This window comes from Rutidosis leptorrhynchoides, chromosome 2, assembly GCF_046630445.1.
Source record: "Rutidosis leptorrhynchoides isolate AG116_Rl617_1_P2 chromosome 2, CSIRO_AGI_Rlap_v1, whole genome shotgun sequence".
NCBI lineage: Eukaryota > Viridiplantae > Streptophyta > Magnoliopsida > Asterales > Asteraceae > Rutidosis > Rutidosis leptorrhynchoides.
In genome coordinates this window covers 126,419,460-126,434,761 of record NC_092334.1, presented here as the reverse complement: position 1 = coordinate 126,434,761, position 15,302 = coordinate 126,419,460, and positions in this window count along the sequence as shown.

Genomic DNA, 15,302 nt, shown 5'->3' with positions numbered 1-15,302 from the left:
CGATTGTTTTGTAGCTTAACAAACTCGACAAGAATCATTCGCTCAGTACTGAAATATATTAGAAAATTAAAAAGGAGAAAAAGAAAGCTAACAGAAATTGTTGTCTTGTGATTAAGCAGTGATTTATACTAATTTTACAAATCAATTACAGTTTGAAAGCTACTAAAGCAGATTCGTACGTTCAATGGCTAATGGAAGCTGTCAAATTTTGTTTATAGTGAATGGATTTTGATGTATAACAGACTAGAGACAAGAAAACAAAACTTAGTATAGTTTGATTGATTCTTGAACTGATTTCCTTCATTTACGCGATCTATCAATATATATTCAGCATAAATAATTAAGTAGATAAATAATAATAATATTAATAATTTTATAAATAATAAAAATATAATAATCGTTAATACTGATAATAATAATAATACTAATACAACTTAAACATATCATATGTTATATATAAATATTTTAGATTAGAAGTTATAATATTACAAATATGAATATTAATATTAATAACAATAATAATGAAAGTAATCATAATAATATTACTATAACAATTATTATTTATTATTAACTCTGTAATATTTATTAATTATATAATATATATCCTTTATTGAATGTTTAATATTTATATTTATTACAATATATATATATATATATGATCATCAATTATTCATAAAAATCATATTTACACAACCTATATATATATATATATATATATATATATATATATATATATATATATATATATATATATATATTCATTTTAATAGTAGTTTAATTATTCTATATATTATTTTTATATTTTAAGTTTAAATAATTATATTGTATTCTATTATTTCTAATTGTTAGTCAAGCTTTATATTTATTTTTACAATATGCATATATACAAACAATTGTTCATGAATCATCGAGAATGGTAAAAGGGCAAATGCATTCATGTAAACTGTTCCAAAGTTTTCGAGACTCAACATTACAGACTTTGCTTATCGTGTCAGAAACATATAAAGATTAAGTTTAAATTTGGTCGGAAATTTCCGGGTCGTCACAGCACCTACCCGTTAAAGAAATTTCGTCCCGAAATTTGAGTGAGGTGGTCATGGCTAACAATAAAAATATTTTCATTATGAATAAGAGTTACAGTTTAGAGTTTTACCACTATGGAATAATTTGGATAAAACGATTCGATTACTCAAAGCGTATGAGTGAAATTATCACAAAAGATTGAGATAAGGTAATAGATATTCATCTTTACTTTTGACGTGGTCACGTTTGAATTCCGAAATTCAAGAGATTTAGAGAAAATCTTTGAAGTCTGAATAAGATCTGATTTCCTTGAGATTAAGGAAATTGGGATTTCTTTAATTAAATGCAGAAATCTGCCTTGATTTCTTTATCGGTCATTTCACTATAAATTAACTTCTTCCGTTCCATTATTTTTACCAATCCTATACTCAATTTCCAAATTCAAAAGATTGTGAAAATGCTTAATCCAGTTCTGATTCTTGTCTTTATCCTTACTATCGCAACAATCATTCACCTTTTCCAATTACCACCGGAGGAATCTGTTTTCTTCTACTTCGCCCTTGGAGTTATAATGTTTTTAATTTTCCCGTGTCTTTATGTTGCTATACACATTGATATACACGGTTTGTGATTTCTGTGTTTGTGATCGGCTTTATAATTTCCTTTATATTTCGGAGCTCCATGCTCTTGTTTTCTCTTTCTGACGTCAAGTCAAGCGAATAATGGTCCAGAATTTGTAGATATAGAGTTTCAAATGATTATAATGTTCTAAGCAGGAAGGAACGTGATAGCACGATTTGATTTTCAAATTTATCAACATCACGAAAGATAGAACCATCAAGAATACATTTTCTTGATATGTTCAGAAGTTAAGTAGAATGAAAGAGTTATGTAACATGACACATGATGACGTTATGATCTGTGAATCATCATGCTCTAATAGAACTTCCAGCATGACTTATTGTAATACAATCACGTTGGCCAAGCGTCATTATATTATACTAACTCATGCTTCAATTCCCTACACTTCTCCACAATTCATTCATAATTTATACTTAGATTTTGCAGAAGTTTCCAATATAATGTAATACAGAAAACACGAAGAGGTAGATAATTTCGGACAAGAATATTTATGAAAATATCCTCAGAAATATCGAAGATATTTATGATGATATTTTGGGATTTCTAAGTTCGATGGTTGATGAAGAAAGATTTTCCGCAAAATTTTAACATGACTTCGGAGCAAGATATTCTCTAAAGATTTCATCGGATCCAGAATTACCTGGATTCTTTGAATATAGGGTTTGGTCCTTGTATTTGTCCTTGGTCTCCTTCATAGTTCGCTCAATCTGTTTTTCAGTACCAAATTTTCTATCGAGCGTTCCTAACACTCCTTTCTTTATCATCCAACTTTTGGCCGTTTAGACCATCTACCATTTTTCTGTTTCCTCTGCATTTAATGCTACGATATCTGAATCATCGGTTATCAATCCGAGGTGGTTTCAGGAGAATTGTGTTTTTAGATGATTAAACGCTGATGGTAATATGGTGGAATATGAAAGGTTCTCCGGTAACGATAAAAGAGTACGCATATATATAAAGGTTATAATAAGGTTGTTTTGAATGAAAAGTCGAAGTTGTCTTGCTGGAGCTGTGACAAAACTGACTATTGTGAAAAAGAATTGCAATGTTATTTTCTGTAATAATAATGCCAAAGGAGCTAGCACAGATACGCGTTAAACCTTTACTCAGGTTCCAAGAGTTTTTCAGGTACATAACTATATGCATAAATCTTTTCTTCCGTAGATGAGATGCAGTTGGTTCATCCTCTCGACTGAAGTGTTTTCAAGAATTATGAAAGGCTTGAACGCAGATTATAATCGTCAAGATATAATTGAAGTTTAAGATGAAATCAAGTGGCAAACTTGAAGAAATGTTTAGTTTCATATGTTATAATCAATATTTTAATTCATTTTAATTGTCCAATGTCATTAGTCCACAGTTAACAGTCCAATAATTCATATATAATTTAATATATAATATTCGAATTAATTAATACGTATCGTGACCCGTGTACATGTCTCAGACTCGATCACAACTTAAACTATATATATTATTGTAGAATCAACCTCAACCCTCTATAGCGAACTCTAGCATTACAGCATATAGAGTGTCTATGGTGATTTCAAATAATATATATAGATGCGTCGATATGATATGTCAAAACCTTGTATACGTGTCCCGATATTTAAAGTGCGTAAAATAAATAACAGAAATTAAATGACGATAAATAAAAATGCGAGAATATAAATTGCGATAAATAAATTGCGATAAATAAAATGTAATCAGTTAGCTAGGAACAGTTAGCGTGGATTCTTAACAAAATTTTTCTCATGGTTAATTTGTTTGTTTCTAACAAATTTTATTTTTGTCCAATGTTTTCTTTATTATGCCACTTGTTGGATTCTGATAGATCAAAATCCAAATATGAAATTGAATGAAAATGGTTATTCTGCGGTGAACGGGTACGTATATCGGTGGTTGTAAATAGGATAATAAATGACTATTGAATTAGATTTGAAAGAATGTACAGTGTACTTATTAATGTAAAATCTAAATATTCCTCGGATATTACCTACCCGTTAAAATATTTTCACCATTAACAGTTTGTACGAAAGAATTTTTAATTACAATCTTTATGAAAATATATATACATATAAATTTTCTTCAGATGTAATCATGGATTTAATGAGTCAATATGATATTAAACTCATTTGATTTACCGTTAGAACAAGAATATATAATCTCTAAAACATTAGAGATTACATAATTGCCATGTCGAACGAAGATAAATGATGTAGAACGATTCGTAGATTGGTGATTATGCTCGAGGTACATAATGAGATGTTGAGGCATAGATTGTTGATGGTACTGGTGCTGTTATTGATGGTACTGTTGGTGTCGGTGATGTTGCTGAAGCTGGTATGTTTTGCACCATATTTTCCAAGGCTACAACTCGGGCGCGAAGCTCGTTGACTTATTACTCCGGGATGATTGTCGGTAGGAACGAGCGAATGAATAAGGTTTAGAATCTGAGTTGTGATATAGTCGTGGCGAGATACTCTGGAAATGAGAGAGAAAATGGTGTTTCAGACAGGTTCGCCGGTAAGTGCTTCAGGTTCTTCGCCAAGAAGGAAATTTGGTTGGTGGAAAGTATCGCCTTCTTCTCGTCTCTATTGATTAAGTCGACTACGAACTCATCAGATGAATTGGGGATGGCTGATTGGTTGATTCATTCTGATGACGCTACTTTCGGAGCTTAGGTGAACATCCATGTCGGAATAGCTGTCGGAATAACTATCGGAATAGCTATCGGAATCTGAGGGACTCGAACTGGTTGAGGGATTCATCTCGTACAATTAGATGAAGGATTTTCGATAGGAAATAGATTATAGGATGTAGATTAGTACCCTGCAATACATAATTTACATATGCATATATAATACTAAAATCCCATAAGTTACGGAGGAATCTACGGAAGCTGTCAGGCAAAGGTAACAATAACAGATACGCTAAGATATGAATTTATCTATACACTGTCTATGAAATAGAGGCAGTAAGACGTGTCTAGACTTTAATAATGATAAGCAAGTAATTTTTGACACGAAATGATAAGCAAAACTTTTGACATGCAGACACGGTCGAAGTCCAGACCCACTAATGCATCTAAACAACTATCAGTTAGACACACTAATGCAAGACCTGGTTCGCTAAGACCACTGCTCTGATACCACATGTCATACCCCATCCTAATCCATCTGGACGAAGTCACCAACATCTGGTCCCATTGCGATGATCGACTCCAAGTAATGTCTTTAAAATGAGCAAATGCACAGCGGAAGATTTCTTTCATACCTGAGAATAAAAATGCTTTCAAGTGTCAACCAAAAGGTTGGTGAGTTCATAGGTTTATCATAAAACAATAAAATTTATCATTTTGATAGACCACAAGATTTAAATGCTGCATGGTACAAATGGGCCCGAATCCTATACCCACATGTAATGTACATGCGATATCTTTTAAATACAGTACACCTTTCTCGTGTACGAAATCATCTTTCATAAATCTTAGTAACCGTACACATATCTCATGCACAAAAATAACATACACATAACCTGTGTATAAAATCATTCTCTCGATAGATAATATTCACTTTGCTTTCATAGCTTGGCTTGGTAACCGACCTTAACATATAATGCGCATCAATAATATCCCCAAAACAGAACATCTCGTCTGTATAATATAATAAACTTCGAAGTACTAAACACCACGCCTACTAGCTCTTCCGTCTAGTGAACATTCTGGGTGGGGGTGTTAAACCCGGTAGCTACCTTTAGGATTCGCGTGAATTAGGAGCTCGGTTTCCTAATTCTTAGATTACCAGACTATAAAGGGGTGATATCCGGTGTACTCATAACTCATTCGTAGAATGTTTTTAAGTACTTGTGTCTATCTCATCAAACATTTATAAAAGCATTTCATGTATTCGCAGTTCAAAATATATTTCCAAAAGCATTTAATAAAGTAGTTGTAAAAACAGTGCATGTATTCTCAGTCCCAAAATGTAAAGAGTAAAAGGGAATCAAATGAACTCACGCATATAAATATTGTAAATCAGTTAATAAAGCATTTGCATGTATTCTCAGCCCAAAATTGTAATAAGTAAAAAGGGAGCAAATGAACTCACCATACTGTATTTTGTAGTAAAAATACATATGACTAAATTGAACAATGCAGGGTTGGCCTCAGATTCAAGAACCTATATTCGATCTTGTATATTAATACATGTAATGGTAATCGAACAAATATATATTATTAGTGATTTTATTTGTTATTTGATATTATGTGTTTTATTAATAACTTAATTAAATATATTTATCTTTATATATATAATTAACATTTATTACAAAGGTATGTATATGGTTAGGTTTTATGTCTTAAATATATTTTTATATAGAAAATCATCATTTGATATATTAATAATAATAATGATTAAAATAATATTAATTACGATTATAATAATAATAATAATTAAAATTTTAATATTAATGATAAAAATAGTACTAATAATAATAATGTTTGTAATGATAATTCTAATACTTATGATGATAATAATAATGATAAAATTAGTAATAATTAGAATAAAAATGATGATGATGATAATAATAATAATAATAATAATAATAATAATAATAATAATAATAATAATAATAATAATAATAATAATAATAATAATAATAATAATAATAATAATAATAATAATAGTAATAATAATAATAATAATAATAATAAAAATAGTAATAACAGGAATTAAATACTACCTTAAGAGTGTTCATAATGACTTTTTTAAAAAAATGCTCCTGCTTAGGTTCGAACACCTGACCTCTTGAATAACACACAACACACCTTAACCAACCAATCCATTCTATTTTTCTGTAATATACTCAACATTTATTTTATTTAATGTATTTTGGTTTTGATTTCGTTTTCCTTTTTCACACAACATCAATATGATCTTCACATCCCTGCATCTCTTTCGGCCCATAGGCAGTCCCCAGGCCCAACAACTAAACTGTATCATCAGCCCAATAAGCATAAACACACATCAATCTTGGTCTAATCCATATGTACACGCCTGAACTATATATATATATATATATATATATATATATATATATATATATATATATATATATATATATATATATATATATATATATATATATATATATCGGCCCACTGTTGGGAACCGAAGGAGAATCAAACGCAGCCTTCAATCTTTTATTTATTTGTAATATTCATACATTTAACCTCATATGGATGTCTGTTTATGGAACCCACAACCGAAAGTATCATCCTTTAACATCATTGCTTTATAATTTTATCACCTTTAATTATCAAATCATTACTATATTCATCAACCAATAAAATGCCATAACCATGACCCATGAATAACTTAATTAATTCACAGCATATCGATTGTATATCCAGCTGGTAGGTTCAAGTGGTCGACAATGAAATTGGACAGTGGGCTCTTTGATTTAATATGTTTGTTAGATAGCAAGTGGATGGCACAAAAAAATATTCGGTGGTGGTGGGTAATTTAATCAAATATGACCAACATCTCGATTAACTTTATCACATGGGGTTCCTTACTTTATAATTGTCGGCTAATACAAAAAAAATATAAAAGGCAGTTAATGGCACAAAGGTTTTTGGTCATATGGAATTCATGAAGTATTTTAAAGAGAGAAAGAGGTATGTGAGATAGAGAGGAAGCAAGGTGGTGTGAGACTCTTGGTGTTGCTAAGCGTAAATGAAGAACAGAAATTAATATACGAATAATATGTGCTGTAGTAGTAGATGTTGATGGGTTATGGTACGTGGTGGGAAAACGGCTGCAAATAGGAAGGATAAGGTGGCGGTTTAATGATGTAGGTGATGGCGGTAATGGTGATTATAAGATGATAGTGGTAGTTGACGGTTGTGGTGGCACAAGATGGCGATGGTGGTTCAAAACAGGAACGAAGAAGAATATCAAGATTATGAGAGAGAGAGGAGAGAGAGAGAGTGCGTGAAGTGGTAGCCTTAGATGATGGTGGGTTTATGGTTGTCGATGTAAAAAGAAAACAAATGAATTTAGGGATCGATCTTGGTAATAACGTTTCATATGTAATGGTAGAACCCGAGGTTTGTTCATGAAGGTTGATGATTTGAGCATAGGTGTATGGGTGATGGAAAACATAATAGTGATAACACCCATGTGGCTTTTAAAGAAAAGAGAAGAAGAAGATCAAATGGTGTTTTCGATTACAAGTATTATGAAGTGATCGATTGTTTTGTAGCTTAACAAACTCGACAAGAATCATTCGCTCAGTACTGAAATATATTAGAAACTTAAAAAGGAGAAAAAGAAAGCTAACAAAAATTGTTATCTTGTGATTAAGCAGTGATTTGTACCAATTTTGCAAATCAATTACAGTTTGAAAGCTACTAAAGCAGATTCGTACGTTCAATGGCTAATGGAAGCTGTCAAATTTTGTTTATAGTGAATGGATTTTGATGTATAACAGACCAGAGACAAGAAAACAAAATTTAGTATAGTTTGATTGATTCTTTAACTGATTTCCTTCATTTACGCGATCTATCAATATATATTCAGTATAAATAATTAAGTAGATAAATAATAATAATATTAATAATTTTATAAATAATAAAAATATAATAATCGTTAATACTGATAATAATAATAATACTAATACAACTTAAACATATCATATGTTATATATAAATATTTTAGATTAGAAGTTATAATATTACAAATATGAATATTAATATTAATAACAATAATAATGAAAGTAATCATAATAATATTACTATAACAATTATTATTTATTATTAACTCTGTAATATTTATTAATTATATAATATATATCCTTTATTGAATGTTTAATATTTATTACAATATATATATATATATATATATATATATATATACATATATATATATATATATATATATATATATATATATATATATATATATATATATATATATATATATATATATGATCATCAATTATTCATAAAAATCATATTTACACAACCTATATATATTCATTTTAATAGTAGTTTAATTATTCTATATATTATTTTTACATTTTAAGTTCAAATAATTATATTGTATTCTATTATTTCTAATTGTTAGTCAAGCTTTATATTTATTTTTACAATATGCATATATACAAACAATTGTTTGTGAATCGTCGAGAATGGTAAAGGGGTAAATGCATTCATGTAAACTGTTCCAAAGTTTTCGAGACTCAACATTATAGACTTTGCTTATCGTGTCAGAAACATATAAAGATTAAGTTTAAATTTGGTCGGAAATTTCCGGGTCGTCACACTCTCTACCAAATACTTTCTGGTCGGATGACGAGTGTTATACTGCTGGTACGCTCACATTAGTCAAGTTTTTACTTGTCGTTAGGCGTAAGGGTAATCTAAAGAGTATCCGGCATAGTTTATTAATTTGTAAGGCTCGGGCCTAAATCGACTATCACTCCTAATCCCAAAAAAGTAGTAGCAGTAGTATGATCTAGGGTCGTTCGTTTAAAGAGAACAATGCAGTAGGAAGTAAGCGTCTGCCTACAATCGGGTATCTATCTTAGCGGGTTTAAAAAGGAGTGATTTGGGGTTTTTCATGATAATAAAAGACATAAATTAAAATAAATAGATAAATAAACATATGTAAATTCAGATTAAATAAATAGTGCTTGTTATGATTTCGTTAATCATTAGTTATGAGATTATTATTGTTGAGATGCTTGCTGTTAAATGTTGGGGTTTTTCAATAATAATAAAAGACATAAATTAAAATAAATAGATAAATAAACATATGTAAATTCAGATTAAATAAATGGTGCTTGTTATGATTTCGTTAGTCATTAGTTATGAGATTATTATTGTTGAGATGCTTGCTATTAACTGAGTTATAAATTTGAAGCTACACATTAAATAAAATTTAACATCTTTTCAAAAAGGTATAAAATTTAGACTTAGAAAAAGTTGTATGTCTCAACCCAAACAACCCACCATCCTTTAAATTGTGATGACCCGAAATTTTTTGACTTATTTAAACCAATTCTCTATACGATTTATTATTTTAACACGCTAAACAAAGTCTGTTAGATTGAGTCTCAAAATTTTAGAACTGTTTCATATATACAATTACCTTTGATTACTCTCGACGATTCATGAACAATTATATGTATGTATATATATATATATGTACAAGTAAAAACGACTTTCCTACAGTAAAACCCTATTTGCTACAGTAAAACACTATTTGCTACAGTAAACCACTATTTGCTACAGTAAAACACTATTTGCTACAGTGAAACCGTATTTTGCTACAGTGCTACAGTGAAAAACGACTTTGCTACAGTGATTTGCTACAGTAAACACTATTTGCTACAGTAAACACTATTTGCTACAGTAACACTATTTGTTGCTGTAAAACACTATGAGCCTAGGTCTGCTGGTTCTGAGAGATCACAAGCTGGTACTGATTCTACTGATATTGATCAGCAACCTTCTGTTGCTGCTCACTCATCTGAACCAGCTGATGATCAAGATGCTGTGTGTTCTACAACCAGCTATTTGATGAACCAGCATCCAATTGAGCAGATTATTTGCTACAGTAAAATACTATTTGCTACAGTAACACTATTTGATGTCGACAAACTACCAAACAAAAACAGAAAAGGCGGCCATGCGATCGCATGGCAAAAACACTGAAAACTCATGCGATCGCATGAGCTACAGTAAACGGAAAAGTAATATAAATACGCCTGTTTTGCTCGACGAATTATCACATATTTTTTTCTTCAGTAATAAAAATTTATATTTAAATTCTAATTATAATTTTAAATTTAAGTTTAATAATAATAAAGTATATTCGAGGGTGTTTTAATTCGGGTTTTAAACCACTATAAGCTAAGGAAATATTGGGTATTGTTCGGGGTATTGTTCTTGAATCCAAGGCCAACCATACAGTCGTCTACCATCATTACGTCTACGCAATTTGCCTACAATATTGAGTCTCAATATTGAACTGTGAGTTTATAGTCTCCCTTTTTAAATACTTTAAATATTTTTGGGCTGAGAATATATGCAATTTATTTTAAACGCGATAAGACACAAGTACATACTAAATTCTACACTGAGTTAAACCGAAAATCCCTTAGCTTTGGTAACTAGTAGCTGCCAGTACATAGGATATGGACTGGTGGGCGCGAATAATTGTATATGGATCCATAGGGCTTGACATCCCCGTCCGAGCTAGAGCACTAGCCTTTTAACGGACGTATGTTATTTGAGTTTAAGACACGTTGGTTTGCGTGTATTAAAACGAATGGGGTAATTATCACTATAGCGTTAAGTTTAGTTACCAGGGTGCTCTGTTACGTAGAATCTATTGATAAACTTTTGATGAAATCTTGTGGTCTATCTTTATATATGTTTATGACTCGAGCAATTAAACCTATAACTCACCAACATTCGTGTTGACTTTTTAGCATGTTTTATTCTCAGGTCCTTAGAATGCTTCCGCTGTGATGTGCTTGTTGCCTGCATGGAGTCTCTCATGCTTTGTACAAAGTTTATTGCATTCAAAATAAAACTGCGTTGTGTAATAAATAATTGGACTGTGATGTCAACCTGTAAATTAAAGACTTATGTATTTCGGGGTTTTGCTTATACCTAAGCACTCGCCCACATGTTTATAACTTTCTATGTTTAGAAAGTTACTTATTTTAATGAATGCAATATTTTATCAAAACGTATCATATAGAGGTCAAAACCTCACTGTGGAATCAATGATTAATGTGCCGCGTCAATAGCGATTTTGACGGGTCGTTACAGTTGGTATCCGAGCTTGAGGTCATAGGGAACCAGAAATTACATTATTGTGTTTAACTGGTAATTGTTAGGATGCATTAGTGAGTCTGGACTATGACCATATCTGTTTTTCCTGATTTTTGCTTATTATTTGGTCAAAAACATTATATGTGATATATTTATATGCTAACGTAATTGTTGTTTCAATTATGTGATAGATGACTTCTTCTAATCCTATCATTTTGTACGACTCGGAATCGGACACTGAATCTATTCTATCCACAACTGAAAAGGGCGTTCCAATACCTATTAAAGAAGAAATTGTGTTAGCCGGGGAATCTCAACTCCCGGTAAACCCAGAGGAGGTTCCAGCTCCACCCAGCTTTAGTTTTCCGGAGCCACAATATCGTTGGCATGGACCCATGATCCCTGGAGTAAAAGAGGATCGTCCATTTCTAAACAAATATGGACATTGGTCCAGATATACCGCCGACGGGCGGGTTGTGCCGATTACGCCTGGCAGATTTCGGTTCATGACCACCGGTACATATTCTTGCAGTTCGTCATCATATTCTCCTACACATGACTCAGACAGTTCGTCATCAGACGAGATCAGTAAGGAGGAGGATTTCGCTAATGAAATAAAAGAGATCACTAAGGAGAAATTCCAACTTGCTATAGATAATAAAAACAACCACAATAATAAAATGTCCTTAATTATTAAAAAAGAACAGGACCATTCGATCCGTAACCACCCTTATTGTATTAAACCCACTGAGGCAACGGGTACCTCAAAACCCCAACTAAAAATAAAATACACTGCCAGAATGTCTGTCGGACCATGTGCACACAAACAATTGGCAGAGAGAACCAAATGGGAAGAAGTTTCTGATAGTTCTGAATGAACGACCTCGCAACCATAAATCTTCCATGCGCTATTTTATTGCTTATGTGTGCTACTCTATCTTGTTATATAAAATAAGCATATGTAAAATATCAGTATTGTATGGTATTGTATTATTTTGGTTTATTAATAATAAATGCATGGAATGATTATTTGTATTATTACTACTTCTTATTATTATTATTATTACATAATAATGTAGTAACTCGCTATAATTTTTTTATAGTGGAATATTATTAGGATTTTAGTAGTTAATTCCTTGTACTAGCTATTATGTATGAACTTAACGGGTAGGTAATACCCTAGAAATAATTATAAAATGCTAATAAGAAGAAAAGGCTTTTATAATAATTGGTTCATATTATTAATATGCTACGATTAACTATTGACAACTCATTTTACCTATAATATTCTATATGATTAAATTATATCTGTTGTGTTTATTGAAGAAACATGTCTCAAATGTCGGATGCTGAGTTTGAGCAACTAGTCGAGAAACGTGTGAATGAAAGAATTGCTGCAACCGAAGCAGCAAAAGCAACAGCCGAAGCAGCAGCCAAAGCAGCAGCCGTAAACACAAACTCACGAAACGGATGCTCATACAAAACTTTTCAAGGATGCAAACCACAGACGTTTAGTGGAACCGAGGGACCAGTCGGTCTAACCCGATGGTTTGAAAAGATGGAGTCCGTTTTCAAAATCAGTAATTGTGCGAACGGAGACAAGTCAAAGTATGCTTCGTGCACGTTGCAAGATGGTGCACTTACTTGGTGGAACAATTATGCTAAAGCAGAAGGAATAGATACGGCATATGATATCTCTTGGGAAGAACTGAAAAAGATGCTAATCGAGGAGTACTGTCCTCGAAACGAGATCAGAAAAATGGAATCTGAGTTACGTAATCTGAAGGTTATCGGCGCGAATCTCAATAACTATGAAAAGCGTTTCATGGAACTAGCCTTGTTGTGTCCCGAATTGGTGCCAAACGAGAAACGAAAGATAGAAATGTATATTGACGGTTTATCGATCAATATCAAAGGAAATGTTACATCGTCCAAACCAAATACGATGCAGGAAGCCATGACTATGGCACACCAACTCATGGACCAGATCACAGAGAGTTCGATTAAGGCACCAATTACCGAAGTCAAGACAACTGAAGGAAAGAGGAAATGGGAAGACTATAAGGGCAAAAGTACTCACCTGAAGAAACAAGAAACTTTTAAAGGTAAACAAGATGGGGCAACTGCAAGTCCAAACTATAAGGGACCCCATCCGTTCTGCAAAAGATGTTACACACATCATGCAGGTTATTGTCAAGTGATCTGTGATAAGTGCAACAAGAAAGGACATGTGGCGAAAGATTGTTATGCCACCGTTTCTGAAGTAAAGACAAAACTGACCGATGTCAAGAAATGTTTTGGGTGCGGGAAGTCTGGTCACTTTATAAATCAATGCCCTGATAAGGAGAAGAACAAAGAACCCGCACGTGGGAGGGCATTTAATGTTAGTGCCAGTAAAGCACGTGAGGATCCTAATCTTGTCACGGGTACGTTTACCGTTAATAATCAACTAGCTTCTATTATGTTTGATACGGGTGCTGATAGAAGTTATATGTGTAAAGACTTTAGTTTTAAACTAAAATGTGCATCATTACCTCTAGACGATAAATATACTATTGAATTAGCTAATGGTAAACTGATAAAAGCCGATAAAATTTGCCATGGTTGCGAAATGAATCTCGCTGGTGAAACCTTCAAAATCGATTTGATACCCGTAGAATTAGGAAGTTTTGACGTAATCGTTGGCATGGACTGGATGTCCAAAACAAGAGCGGAAGTTGTTTGCGCTGAGAAAGCAATTCGCATCCCTCGTAAGGATGAAACGTCATTAATGATTTATGGGGAGAAGAGCAACTCAAAGCTGAACTTTATCAGCTGTATGAAGGCCCAGAAACTTATAAGAAAAGGTTGTTATGCTATTTTGGCACATGTAAAGAAGATCGATACTGAAGAAAGAAGCATTAATGACATGCCGGTTGTAAGAGAATATCCCGGAGTATTTCCAGAAGAATTACCGGGGCTACCTCCACACAGATGTGTAGAATTCCAGATTGATCTCATATCAGGAGCTGCACCTGTAGCCCGATCTCCATATAGACTTGCACCTTCAGAAATGCAAGAATTACAAGACCAGTTGCAAGAATTATCGGACCGTGGATTTATTCGTCCTAGTTTTTCACCTTGGGGTGCTCCTATTCTGTTCGTCAAGAAGAAGGATGGATCTATGAGAATGTGCATAGATTACCGAGAATTAAACAAATTAACGATCAAGAATCGGTACCCATTACCAAGGATTGATGATTTGTTTGATCAATTGCAAGGATCAAGTGTTTATTCCAAGATTGATCTACGCTCCGGATATCATCAGCTGAGAGTGAAGGAAGAAGATGTTCCTAAAACCGCGTTCAGAACCCGTTACGGTCACTATGAATTTCTAGTCATGCCTTTTGGATTGACTAATGCTCCAGCAGTATTCATGGATCTAATGAATCGCATCTGTAGACCGTATTTAGACAAATTTGTCATTGTTTTTATCGACGACATATTGATTTACTCGAAGAACAAGGAAGAACATGAGCAACACTTAAGACTGGTACTAGAGATACTCAAGAAAGAAGAATTGTACGCAAAATTTTCGAAGTGTGATTTCTGGTTACAAGAAGTACAATTTTTGGGACATGTTGTCAGTAAACATGGAATTAAAGTTGACCCTGCCAAGATCGAAGCCATTAGTAAATGGGAAACACCGAAGACTCCAACACAAATCCGCCAATTCTTAGGTCTTGCTGGTTACTACCGAAGATTCATTCAAGATTTCTCTAGAATCGCCAAACCCTTAACTTCATTGACT